Genomic DNA, 14,394 nt, shown 5'->3' with positions numbered 1-14,394 from the left:
CACAAACACATACAGCATAAAATAAACACACCAACAAGGGGGGCTCAAACATCAAAGGTTAGGCACTAGGGCCAACTGGAATGGGGTAAGTGTGCTCTTAACCCTGCCATTGAGAGGCTAAGGTGAAGCAGATGAAAGGAGATGAGGGGTGTGCCTCATTGCTTCTATCCCTGGCCTGGGAGAGCATTTTGACAAGAATGTGTGGGTTCAGAAGGTGGGAACCCTTCTACACATTGGATACTGACTCAATTGTGCAATTGCACAAGATCTTGGGTTGGGATCTCAGTGCTACAACCATGTGATGGGAGCACTGAGAAGACTCACTGAATAGCAGGGGATAGGCTACTTATCCCTTGGGTTCTGCCAATTGCCTCTTCACTTAGGAGGTCTTTGACTCTGTACAGGGACAAAGTAAACATACACAGGCATTGCCTCTTAAGGAGGACTTCAGACAATTTGCCCGGCCAAAATAACAAGCCGGGACTCCAGACTACATGAAGTAAAAGAGATATTACCTCAAAAGCAATTGCTAAATAGCAAAGCAAGCAAGTTCAGAGAACTTAAGCAACTAAAGTACCTGAAAAAGCCAAACCAATCAGTAAACAGTTCAACAGTTAAAACCAAAAGGAAAGGATAAACAGTCAACCACAGAAGGTCAACTGTGCAAAGCAAGACTCAAATTACATGAGTCACCTACAAAACAAAAGGTTAGCATGGAATAAACAAATCAAATTCAAACAAGTTTGAATGATCTTGGAAGCACTATGCTCAACCTGAAACAGATGAACTCAACATAAGTCCAAAGGACCACTAGGACTAGCCTAGGGTCAAACATGAAAGAAAAAGTCAAGGCAGCAAGGAAAAGTCAACTCAAAGTCAAAGTCAAACATTTAAGAAGCTATCACAATTGGGCCCACATTCAAATCATGCATCATTGTCATTTCATGAATATTTGAAGTCAAAACAATGCAAAGGAAAGCATACAAAAGTCAACAGAATGACTTGCATCAAAAGTCAACCAAACAAATCTCAAAAATCATCAAATAATTCACCTTCAATCCTAACATCTAACATGGTAGACATGTAAAATTTCATGGCATTTGGATGAGAGGAAGGCAGTTAATTAAAATCATGAAGTCAAACCAAGTTCAAGCATGTACAATGAAAGTCAACAAGCATGGGTCAACTTCAAAAAATCATATCAAATTGAAAACAGATGAGAAATGAATGAGATTAACACCAATGCAAAGCTTGAGATGTCTAGTTATCACATATGAAATTTCATGATCATGTGATATGTTATGAGAATTTCCCAAATGATTTGGCAACATGTAGCACAAAAAGTCAACCATGGACTAGGCAGGGAAGAAAAATCACAAACAAATGGAAAATTGCACAATTAATTTCAAGAAAATTCATACATCAAATAGACATACAAGGGATCATTCATGCAAAATTTGGGGTCATTTGGATGTAAGGAAGCATGTGAACAAAATTAGGGGAAATGCATGATCATGGTATGACACCAAATGTAACCTCCAACTTCAAAAATTCATAACCAGCAAACCACAAATGGGAAATCCACAAACTCTATACGGAAACAAAGGTCAATGTGTCTAGTTTCTCCACAAAAAGTTTCAAGCTCATTGGATGCAACATCATTATTTCACAATTGAAATGGCAAGAGATATCATTTATGCATACATGTTGGGAAAACAATTGCCAATTAAAATCCAGCAAATGAAAAAAATGATTAAAAATCATAATTAAATACTAGACACATTTGTGATCATTGTGGAAAAATTCTCATAATTTTTGGAGTTGAAATGAATAAAAAATAGATTTTACAAAATGGATGAACAAATGACATATTTAAGAGTTGAATTAATGTTGAGAAAGAGGCAAGGCTGGATTCGAAGTGGGGTCCCAACGACCAATAGAAAGCTGCCAAGCACAGGGCCCAGCGCCTCATTCCAGGGGGCCAACACGTGGGACAAGTGGCATACTGGCACAATCAATCATTGGAACAATTAATATGTTCCTCTAATGGCCAGCATGCGCAGAAAAGGAGCTAACCTACAGACATAAAAGCCCGGCTACAAAAAGAATAGCAGGACCTGGCCCACTGTCCCGTCAACTACCTCCTCTCTTGCTGGAATATTCGCAATGGCAATAAATGGACTGCAAGGCAATAAATGAATTGCAGTAAATTAAAGTTTAAAAGCCAACAACATTCTGTGCCTGTCGGAGTGATGGGACGCTATTCAAAAGCTGGGATTTGGGATCCCTAAACCGGTGGGCCCACAGCCAAACAACAATTCCCCTTTTTTTTTAACAAACTCATGCACAGCCAAACAAAGAAAAAACGAAAGAAACTAGCAGCAAGGCCAAAAAAGAAACCCAGAAACGCAACAGTAATCTTCATCATCCTCATGCAACTTAAAAAAACAAAACGCCCAGAATTTTAAAATTGAACATAGCAATCTCATCAGCGTGCCACATACATTAAGAATCAAAGCATGGTTTCCTTTAAAACACTATATCCATCATGAATCGAAGGCAAATGCATTCATACATCAAATTTTAAATCAGAAAATCTTCCAGCACACTCAACCATTTTCAACAGTCTAAGGCTTTTTGAACTCAGCAAGATGTGATCTATTTAAAACATGGCACAAATTTAGGAATAGTGTGATTCGAGAACTTACCTATTCTTGAAGAAATCTGGTATGCAGTGGTCCTTTTGATGTTGCAAGCAAAAACAGATGCAGGTTGTGATTGATATTGATGAATCCTTGAGGTAATCCAACTCAAAACCGCACGAGGGAGCTTGAACCAAACCTTGCCATTGTTGTATGCTCAATGAAAACAGAACATGAAGAAGGCTACAGGTGAGATTTGGTGCTCGAAAACAATCCCAAATGAAGTCTAGATGAAGAAGTAATGAAGGTTGTTCAAGGGTTTTTGGTGTTTGAGCAGAAAAATCCCTTTGGCCAAAAATGCAAAAAGGTGAGAGTGAGAAAATTCTGGTTGGTGGCTGCAGCTTCTTAGGGTTTGTTTGTGACAGAAAATAACCTTATATTTGCTGTTTAGCCTTACTAATCCAAGTGCTAACCAAAAATTAGCTTAATGAAGCTATTTGCCCAACATTGCTAATTTGCATAAGTGAAAAGGAGGGGTATGAACTGTACACGAAAATGGGCTTGGAGAGGCTACAAATGACCAACATGTTTGCTGTTTTTAATTGCTTCAAGAATTGCTAACATTGCCTTGCTTCTTTTCCAAACATTTTGCCTATTTGCCAACTTTGCATTTTGGTCTAGAATGGTGGTATGGAGATGTCATGAACATGAAATTGTGCTTGGAACATGTCACAAATATGGTATAAAGTGAATCCCAATTGGCCAATGTGAGAAAAAGTCCATAAATCAAAAAGTCAAAGTTTGGTCAAACTTTGATTTTTAATGAAAAAGGTCAAAAAATGCCATTTTGATTGGCAAGGTTTTAGAAGGTGAAATTTATATTTTTGGAAAGAGGATGAAAAATGTGGTTTGTAGGAAAAAACCCCACCAAAATTGGCTTTGTGGTTTGAGAGATATGCCCTTTGAAGTTCAAAATTTTGTGAAAATGATTTGATCATATCTTGACAACCATACATGGGATTTGAGAGTTCTTGGACTTTTTGAAAATGGGAGAACAAGATCTTCAACTTTCATGTTGGGCAAAAATTCATTTGAAGCTTGTATCATGATGCAAGTTGAGGATCAAGAAGTTTCCATTTTTGGCAGTTGAAATTACAGGTCCAGTTTCTATTTTTGGGAAATTTTCTGATTGGCTTGATATTCTTCCATGATGTTGATTCCCATGACATATGAGACCTACTAGGACATGAATAAACTCCTTCAAACCATTTCCATCCATCAAATCCATAGAATCAACCACAGTTGTCCAACTTTGACTTTCTAGGGTTTTGGCCTTGACTGTGCACTTCTGATGAATTCCAAACCCTAATTCCTTGAGATTTTGACTTCAAATGATGTCCCAAGACATATGAACTCTTGATTATTGACCATGGTGCCCAAATTCCACAAGAATGGCCACCATCCACTGCTTTGACTGATTGCTGACTGTTTAGGGTTTTGGCTTGTCTGTGCATCGACTGATGACCTCTGAGCCTTCAAACCTTGACTTGAACACTTCAAAAAGACCTCCAAGGCATGTGAACTTGTTGGGCAAACCTTAGGGCTTTGATTCCTTGAGAAGCAACCTTGCTTGATTGGTAGACTGATCTCCTGATCAGTTTGACCTAATTCTTGCTTGCTTGCTCTTGAGGCAACTGAGAAACAATGCAAATATTATGCAATGGGTTATGATATGCTATGACCTAATATGAAATGATATGTACAATGATAGGTGCAAATTTGAGGTGCTACAGCTGCCCCTATTCAATCAGCTGGGAACCCGAACGGATGATAGCAATGGCTGTCAGACTTTCAGGGTAAACAGGGATTGAATACAAAAGAACCGTAGAAATTTGCACCGGCTGGATGAGATACATGTGAACCACGTCATTTACCGATGACAAACTGCAAGACAGCTTCAGAAAAGCAAAACCATTTACCGATGGTTGAAGAAACTGGAACCTTGATATTTACCGATATCAACTTCAGCACAACCATCTACCGATGGCGGCTGGGGACAACAAACTTCTGAAAAGCAAACCATTTACCGATGGTTAAAACTGGGACCTTGATATTTACCAATATCAACTTCAGCCAGACCATTTACCGATGGCTGCTGGGAAACAAATTTGATGTAGAAAAGAAGCAAGACCATTTACCGATGGTGGCTTCAAAGAAATTGGACATTTACCGATGTCAACTTAGCAAGACCATTTACCGATGGCTGCTGCAACTGGGAATTCGATATTTACCGATATCGAAGAAACTGGGCCATTTACCGATGGCATCTCCGCTTGGGGAGGAACAAAATCTTTGTGGTGATACCAGACAAGACGTTTACCGACGACTTCTGGGGATTCTGATTTTATTAACAAGAGAACAAAGAAATGACCAGACATTTACCGATGACTGGGTGAGACACGATGTTTACCGACATCGAAAGATGATGTTTACCGACATCAAAAGAATGACCAGACATTTACCGATGACTGGGTGAGACACGATGTTTACCGACATCGAAAGATGATGTTTACCGACATCAAAAGAATGACCAGACATTTACCGATGACTGGGATGAGAAATTTATTGGGGAAAGACAAACAGATATTTGCAACTGAAAACCAGACAAGACATTTACCGATGACTCTACTGGGGATTTCTGTTGGGGATTATCAGACATTTACCGATGACTGAAAGAAATATTCGATGTTTACTGACACCGAAGCAATGGCGTTTACCGACACCAAAAAATGACCAGACATTTACCGATGACTGGGTGGAACTCGATGTTTACCGACACCGAAGCAATGGCGTTTACCGACACCAACACAAAGAAGACACACGCGGGTGTTGACGTGACTCTTACTGATATCACCAGAATAGAATCTGGGATAAGTTGAAACAAGGCTGATCACTTGCTGGGAGTCTCACTGGGGAGAAACAAACTTCTGTCACCATCGGGTGAGGAAATAAACCTCTGTCACCATCGGGTGAGGGAAATAAACCTCTGTGGGGATAATCAATTCCGAATGCCGTCGAAGCAAATGTAGCAGACTGGTGCTGATTTTGAACAAAATGATCCGCTTCTGCCGGGGATGCGGTCTGATGTGGTATCGAACACATGAATGCATATGTTTGAATTTTTCTATGGCGTAATGCTCCATATGGGATGGAAATGCTACGCAATTTTGAGGATGCAATGATTACTATATGCAATGCAATATGATAAGAACTCTGCGGGGAGAAATACACAGGACGACTGTGCTGAGGAAATCTTCAAGACAAATCCACTAGGGAAAAAGAGGGCAACTGCTGGGGAGCCAACAATACAAATCCACTAGGGGAAAGCAAAGCAACACGCTGGGGAGCAATGAATCAACTCTGCTGGGGGAAAACAGAGGGAAACCTACTGGGGATAGCCCAATCGATCCACAAAAATTCCGCTTGGGGAAATAAAAACTCCGCTGGGGGAGCTAAATCAGGCGACTCTTTGGGGATGAGGCTTCATGCAAACCTCAGATAAAACAGACTGTTTTGGGGAATAACTGCTACTCCGCCGGGGACGACCCACAATATTCACGAGTAGAAATCAACTCAGCTGGGGATGCGGATATCGATCTGCCACGATAACTCATCCAATCCTCTGGTAGGATAATCTCCGCTGGAGAAATGACTGCTTCGCTGGGGAAGGCTCGAACAATCCATAGACTAGGGTAATGATTCTGTCTGGGGAAAGCACTGCTGGAGAGTGCTCACAGGCGACGACCTTACCGGGGAGAATACTCACAGGTGACGACCTGCGAATCGGAACGACAGATGCCCCAGGGAGTACATGGACAAGATACGCTCAAGTGTCCTCAACATTCAAAATGATTTTCAAATGTTTTAATCTTTCTGCACGTCATTGTTTAGCCTTCATGTTTTTAGATGCAATGTTTATCAAAAATTCGGACGTTTTTTGCAAACAAAACAGTAAAAGTAAAAACAGGAGAGCAATTTATCTGAATAACGACTTTTATTGATTGAAAGTGTGCCTGAAAAGGCAAGTACATTGGGAAGCAATTCCTAGAAAGAGGTAATTGCGCACAAAAGGAAAAAATAAACTATCCTAATGGCAATGTGAACACGGCATCCACTGTTTCCCAACTCTGTTATAACTCATAGATCATCAGTTTCCTCCCAATTCCTTGCTTTCTGAGAAGAATGACTGGACCGATCACATCTTTGGAGATGGCAGCTGACGAAGCATGACGAAGTACAGATGACTCAGAATGTAGTCTTCGCTTTAATCCCTCTTTTGCCTGGATCGCCCTTTCGGGTTTTCAATCCACCGGGATACCCATTTTTGCCTAAGCCGCCCTTGCGGGTTTTCGACTTACCGGGTGTACAATTTTTTCAATTTTTATCCCTAACTTTTGCCCGAACCTTTTCTTTCTGTTTTTGGTTCGCCGGGATGCCCATTTTTGCCTGGACTATTTTGTTCTTTTTGTCCAGCGGGTCAATTTACGCGAAGTATTTTTTGACTACATCTGAGTTGACAGGGGAAGGAAAATCTTCACCGTCCATAGTTGTAAGCATCAAGGCTCCACCGGAGAAGACCTTCTTCACAACATATGGACCTTCGTAATTAGGAGTCCACTTGCCCCTGTTATCTGTACCGGGAGGAAGGATCCTCTTCAAAACTAGATCGCCAGTTTGAAATGTCCGAGGACGCACTTTCTGATCAAAGGCTCGCTTCATCCTTCTCTGATACAACTGCCCATGGCACACAGCTGCTAACCGTCTTTCTTCGATAAGGCTTAACTCATTAAACCTTGTACGAATCCACTCGGCTTCGTCCAGCTTGACATCCAATAATACCCTCAGAGAAGGGATCTCAACCTCAACTGGTAGGACTGCTTCCATACCATACACAAGGGAGTAGGGGGTTGCCCCGGTCGACGTACGTACTGAGGTACGGTATCCATGCAAAGCGAAAGGCAACATCTCATGCCAATCTTTGTACGTAACGACCATTTTCTGCACAATCTTCTTGATGTTTTTGTTAGCTGCCTCTACAGCACCATTCATCTTTGGTCTGTAAGGAGAAGAATTGTGATGTTCAATCTTGAAATCTCTGCATAAGTCTTTCATCATTTTGTTATTGAGATTCGAACCATTGTCAGTGATGATTCTCTCGGGAACTCCATAACGACAGATGATTTCCTTCTTGATGAACCGGGCAACCACTTGTTTGGTGACGTTGGCATAGGAAGCTGCTTCCACCCATTTGGTGAAGTAATCGATCGCAACCAAGATGAAGCGATGTCCATTAGAAGCAGTTGGTTCAATCCTCCCAATCATGTCAATGCCCCACATGGCGAACGGCCAAGGCGAGTTCATGACATTCAACGGGCTTGGTGGTACATGCACCTTGTCGGCATAGATCTGACACTTGTGGCACTTTCGAGCGTATTTGAAGCAATCGGATTCCATAGTCATCCAATAATAACCGGCTCTCAGCAATTTCTTCGACATTGCATGACCACCAGCGTGGGTACCAAACGAACCCTCATGCACTTCTTGCATTAACATGTCTGCTTCGTGTCTATCCACGCATCTGAGCAAGACCATGTCAAAGTTCCGCTTGTATAGCACATCATCCTGATTCAGATAAAAGCTTCCAGCAAGCCTTCTCAGGGTCTTCCTATCATTCTTCGACGCACCCTCAGGATACTCTTGAGTCTTGAGGAAGTTCTTGATGTCATAATACCACGGCTTATCATCAATAGCATTAACGGACTCGGCTGCAAACACATATGCAGGCCTCTCGAGTCGATTCACAGCAACATGTGGCACCTGATTCCACCAATGAACCTTTATCATGGAAGATAAAGTAGCCAAGGCATCAGCCATCTGATTCTCGTCTCGCGGGACATGATACAACTTCACCTTCTTGAAGAACGTCAGTATTCTTCTGGTGTAATCTCTATACGGAATCAGATGTGGCTGGTTTGTATTCCAATCTCCATTGACCTGATTGATCACTAGAGCTGAATCTCCAAATATATCAAGTGTTTTGATTCTCAGATCAATGGCTTCTTCTATCCCCATGATACAAGCCTCGTACTCAGCTTCATTGTTGGTGACATCGAAAGTCAATCTGGCAGAGAAAGGTATATGAGCACCTTTGGGATTGATCAACACTGCCCCAACACCGTTACCGTTCATATTCACGGCCCCATCAAACATCAGTGTCCACTTGTCATCAGGATCAGGTCCTTCCTCAACAAGCGGCTCTTCACAGTCTTTCGCCTTCAGATACATGATGTCCTCATCAGGGAATTCAAACATCATAGGCTGATAATCGTCGATCGGTTGTTCGGCAAGATAGTCTGACAGAATACTACCTTTGATGGCCTTCTGAGATGTGTACTGAATGTCATACTCTGTTAAGATCATCTGCCAACGGGCAACACGTCCGGTGAGAGCTGGCTTCTCAAAGATGTATTTGACTGGATCCATCCTAGAAATCAACAGAGTAGTATGGTTCAACATATACTGCCTTAGTCGGGGAGCAGCCCAGGCCAAAGCACAGCAAGTTTTCTCGAGCAGTGAATATCTTGTTTCACAGTCGGTAAACTTTTTGCTTAGGTAGTATATGGCATGCTCTTTTCGACCAGACTCGTCATGCTGACCCAATACACACCCCATCGAAGTCTCGGTGACTGATAGGTACATGATCAGTGGTCTCCCAGGAACTGGAGGAATAAGGATTGGAGGGTTTTGCAAGTATTCTTTGATTTTGTCAAAAGCTTCCTGACAGTCATCATTCCATTTGATCGCCTGATTCTTTCTGAGTAGTTTGAAAATTGGTTCACATGTAGCAGTTAGATGAGATATGAACCTTGCAATGTAGTTCAATCTCCCTAAAAACCCACGGACTTGCTTTTCCGTCTTCGGTTCAGGCATCTCTTGAATAGCTTTGACTTTAGCTGGATCAACCTCAATCCCTTTCTCACTGACAATGAAGCCTAAGAGCTTCCCGGATCTCACCCCGAACGTACACTTGTTCGGATTCAGCCTCAGTTTGAACTTGACCAGTCTGTCAAACAACTTCTGCAGATTAACCAGGTGCTCCTCTTCCGTCTGCGACTTCGCAATCATATCATCCACGTACACTTCGATTTCGTTGTGCATCATGTCATGAAAGAGAGTCGTCATTGCCCTCTGATAGGTAGCACCGGCATTCTTCAGCCCAAATGGCATCACTTTGTAGCAGAACGTGCCCCAAGGTGTAATGAATGTCGTCTTTTCCATGTCCTCTGGCGCCATCTTGATCTGGTTGTAGCCTGAGAAACCGTCCATGAAAGAGAATACCGAGGATTGAGCCGTATTATCCACCAATACATCAATGTGAGGTAATGGGAAATCATCTTTTGGACTTGCCCTGTTCAGATCCCGGTAATCGACACACATTCTGACTTTGCCATCCTTCTTTGGCACTGGAACGATGTTGGCAACCCAAGGTGGGTAACTTGTAACAGCCAGGAAACCTGCGTCCCACTGCTTTTGAACCTCTTCTTTGATCTTGACAGCCATATCAGGACTAGTTCTGCGAAGCTTCTGCTTGACCGACAGGCATTCTTCTCTGAGAGGTAACCGATGCACCACAATGTCTGTATCCAAACCCGGCATATCTTGGTATGACCAGGCGAATATTTCCACATATTCTTTCAGCATCTCGATTAGCCTCCTCTTGACAGAGTCCTCTAAAGCAGCCCCAATCTTGATCTCTCTTCTGGCGTCTTCGGTACCTAGATTGACAATTTCCAACTCTTCCTGGTGAGGTTGGATGACCCTTTCCTCTTGTTTCAGTAGTCTGACCAATTCTGCAGGGAGTTCACTGTCTTCCTCACTCTCCTCTTCAGCTTGGTAGATGGGATTGTTGAAATCATACTGAGCCATAACAGAGTCGTTCACAGTGGGTGCCAAAAGATCACTTCTGCATGTTTAATGTTTTGTTTTTAGAAAAAAAAAATTTCAATAAAGTCACAAAAAACAAAAACATTGCCATTTTTAATATTTTGAAAAAGTGGAAAAACAGAAAATAGAAAGACAGAGATCTCAAAATTTGATTGAAAAAAACGTCCTTTATTTATAAACATTGAGAACATGATGTGGCCCTACAATGAACCACTACGCCCTGGGCGGAACGTAGGGTTTTCATGCAAAATGATAAACAAAAGAAAATTACTCTGTCAGTAGAGTAACTTGGACCACTTCTTCTGCTGTCCAGTTGTTGATGACCTCGCCTGGTGCACAAGGGCGGACCCAGACATCCAAATCATGATCACTGTCTTCACCATCAGTAGCAAAGACGTCTCCATGGTTCATCAGCCCAGCGCTGGTGAAGGTGCTCGGACCTGCTTGTACATGCTGCTCTACTGCGAGAGGCTCGTACCCAATGCCGAATTTGTCTTCTTTTACAGGCAAGTCAACCATCTTGCCCCAGCCTTCAGCCTTACCGGAGTCAACAACCTCTTTGGCTTGCTTGTACGATGATATTGAAGCACCTGGCTTCCTCTGCTCTGCACAAGCTACACCTTCTAATGCCACAGTCTCGAATGCCTGGCACAGGGTTTTGTGGATTTCGCCATCCACCTCAACATACTTGAATGAGGAGAGATGACTCACCAGAATCTCCTCTTCACCGCAGACGGTCACAATCTGACCGTTCCAGACGTATTTGAGTTTCTGATGGAGAGTTGACGAGACTGCTCCAGCGGCGTGTATCCAAGGACGCCCCAACAAACAGCTGTAAGCAGGCTGAATGTCCATCACATAAAATACGATGTCAAAGGTCTCAGGACCTATCTTCACTGGCAATGTGACTTCACCAAACACAGACCGTTTGGATCCGTCGAATGCACGCACGATCAGGTCACTGGGAGTGAGCACGACTCCCTCGACATCAATCTTCTTCAGTATTTGCTTCGGAAGGACATTCAGGGACGACCCGGTGTCCACTAGCACGTGAGATAGAACAGCGCCCTTGCACTCCATAGTGATGTGCAAGGCTTTGTTGTGATTACGGCCCTCAGGCGTCAAGTCTAGGTCAGTGAAACCTACACCATGCCTGGTACTCACGTTTGCTAGAACACCCTCCAGCTGGTTGACCGATATCTCTTGCGGGACGTATGCCATATTCAGCATCTTCAACAGAGCGTCCCGATGTGCCTCAGAACACATCAGCAAGGAGAGTATCGAGATCTTCGACGGAGTCTGGTTGAGTTGATCAACAATCTTGTAATCACTCTTTTTGATGATCTTCATGAACTCCTCAACATCTTTCTGAAAAGAACCCTCAGCCTCCTTCTGAGCCGGTTCTTCGTCAACCACTGCCTGTTTGCCCTTAGCTCTTGCGGATGACTCAGCAGCAGCATCCCTCACAGGCTGAGGCGCAAACAGTCGTCCACTCCTTGTGAAGCCTCCCTGTCCTCCGACATTGTCCACCACAGGACTTGTAACAGCAGGGATCCTCACAGGAGCACTGATCGTAACTGGCGTTTGAACAACCGACCTTGTCTGGTTACCAGCCCTCCTATCTCGGCGATAGGCATTGTCATAACTCCAGGGCACAGCTCTACTATTTCCAACTTGTCCTCTGCCGGACGCCACAATAGTAGCAGGTGCTCTGATGGTTACCGGAGCAGAAATGGTAACCGGAGTATTGCTGGTGGTGGGTGTACTGACAGCCCCACGTCCTCTTCCTTCAGCCGGCTTATAAAAAATGGTGACAGTAGACACTGCCCCATTATCTCTGGTAGCACGGCTAAACTGTAGACAGCCTTCGTCCATTAACCTCTGAATACCAGTCTTCAACTGGTCACAACCGTCCATGGCCTCTGAACAGCCCAAACAATCTTCTGAACAACCTGGGTCAACACCCCCCTTTAGCAATCGGTCCTTGACAATCAGTAAGGAAGTCTGGACATCTTCAACATTCACAACCAGATCTTCAGCCTCTCCATCTTCAATGTTATTAACCCTATGCCCCCCATGTTGCGGCATAGGATTGTTTACCACATTCGGAACCGGAGAGAAGTTGATTGTCTTGGAATCAATCAGATCCTGAACCTTGTGCTGAAACGCCCGACATCTTTCAGTATGGTGGCCTGGTGCCCCAGAGTGAAAGTCACATCTTACATTTGCATCGTAACCGGGTGGCAGTACGGTAGGAGTTGCCATCGTACGCAACTCTACAAACCCTAACCGGAGTAGTTCGGGTAGTAGCTCTGCGTACGACATGGGCAGAGGGTCAAATCTCCTATCAGGATTCAATCTCTGTCTCTGCTGAAAAGGACGTTGCTGCTGTTGCTGCTGTTGTTGAGGTCGTTGCGGTTGTTGTGGTTGTTGTTGAACTCTTTGTTGTTGTTGTGGGCGTGGTTGTGGTGCAGGAATGGTCACTGCAGCTATTGGACGATACTGGTCCCTGTTGTTGGCTCTGTAAGCACTCCCTCTGTGCTGTACAGCATTGGTTTCTCCTTCTCTACGGCGAGGTGCCCCCGAGAAGGGTTTCTTGGATGACGATGAGGAACCAGTATCGTGGATCCTCCCAGCTTTGATCAAGCTCTCAGTTCTTTCGCCGCAGATCACGACGTCAGAAAAGCTTCCGAATGGGCAGCTTCCCATCCGGTCCATGTAGACACCTTGTAGAGTGCTAATGAACATGTCAGTCAACTCCCTTTCCAGCATAGGGGGTTGAACTCTTGCAGCTAGTTCGCGCCATCTCTGGGCGTACTCTTTGAAGCTCTCGTTGTTCTTCTGACACAAGCTTTGTAACTGAGTTCTGGTCGGAGCCATGTCCATGTTGTGCTTGTACTGCCTGAGGAACGCCTCACCCAGGTCTCTCCAGCACCGAATTGAATCCCGCTTCAATTCCATATACCAGTCCAAGGACGCCCCAGATAGACTATCCTGGAAGAAATACATCCACATCTTCTCATCGTCTGTATATGCGGATATCTTTCTATAGTACGCCTGCACATGGGTGCGAGGGCAAGAGGTACCGTTGTATTTGTCGAATGACGGCGCCTTGAATTTGTGCGGGATTCTGAGTCCTTCAACCAATCCCATGTTTGTAACGTCAAAACCGAGAGAGTTTTGACATTCCATTGCTCTGATTTTCTCAGCTAGGGCCTCTACTTTGCGATCTCTCGCATCATTTCTACCCAACATGTTGTCGTCTTCGCTGAGCATAGTAAACAGATCCTCCTGTCTGTCAACAATCGGAATTCTGTTACGGACCGGAGCATGGATGACTCTGGGACTAACAGCATCTGGAACAATTGGTTGACCGTCAACCCGGATACCCCTCAACTCTTCTCCTACAGCATAGTGGTTGACGGGAATAGCAGCGGCAGGAACGTCAGGAACTGGGTTTCCTTCTTGCAAAGGCTGGTTGGGCGGTGGCAATACAGCTTCTTGCCTCTGGACCAATGCTCGGAGTTCTTCTTGACCTTGTGCAACCCCTTGCATCATGTGAATAAATTGGGCCATGCTAGCCCTCATTTCTGCCAACTCGGCTTGCACCTGATCCATGTTGCGTTGATGGTTGAGCCTCGTTGAGTAGCGGTGTTGTCTCTGATCAGCTATCCTGCCTGAACACAGGAACCCACAGTGAGAAGACTGCACAAGAACACCTGTTATGCAAATGATATGATTATGATGT

This window comes from Lathyrus oleraceus, chromosome 4, assembly GCF_024323335.1.
Source record: "Lathyrus oleraceus cultivar Zhongwan6 chromosome 4, CAAS_Psat_ZW6_1.0, whole genome shotgun sequence".
Lineage (NCBI taxonomy): Eukaryota > Viridiplantae > Streptophyta > Magnoliopsida > Fabales > Fabaceae > Lathyrus > Lathyrus oleraceus.
This window is presented reverse-complemented; position numbering follows the sequence as displayed.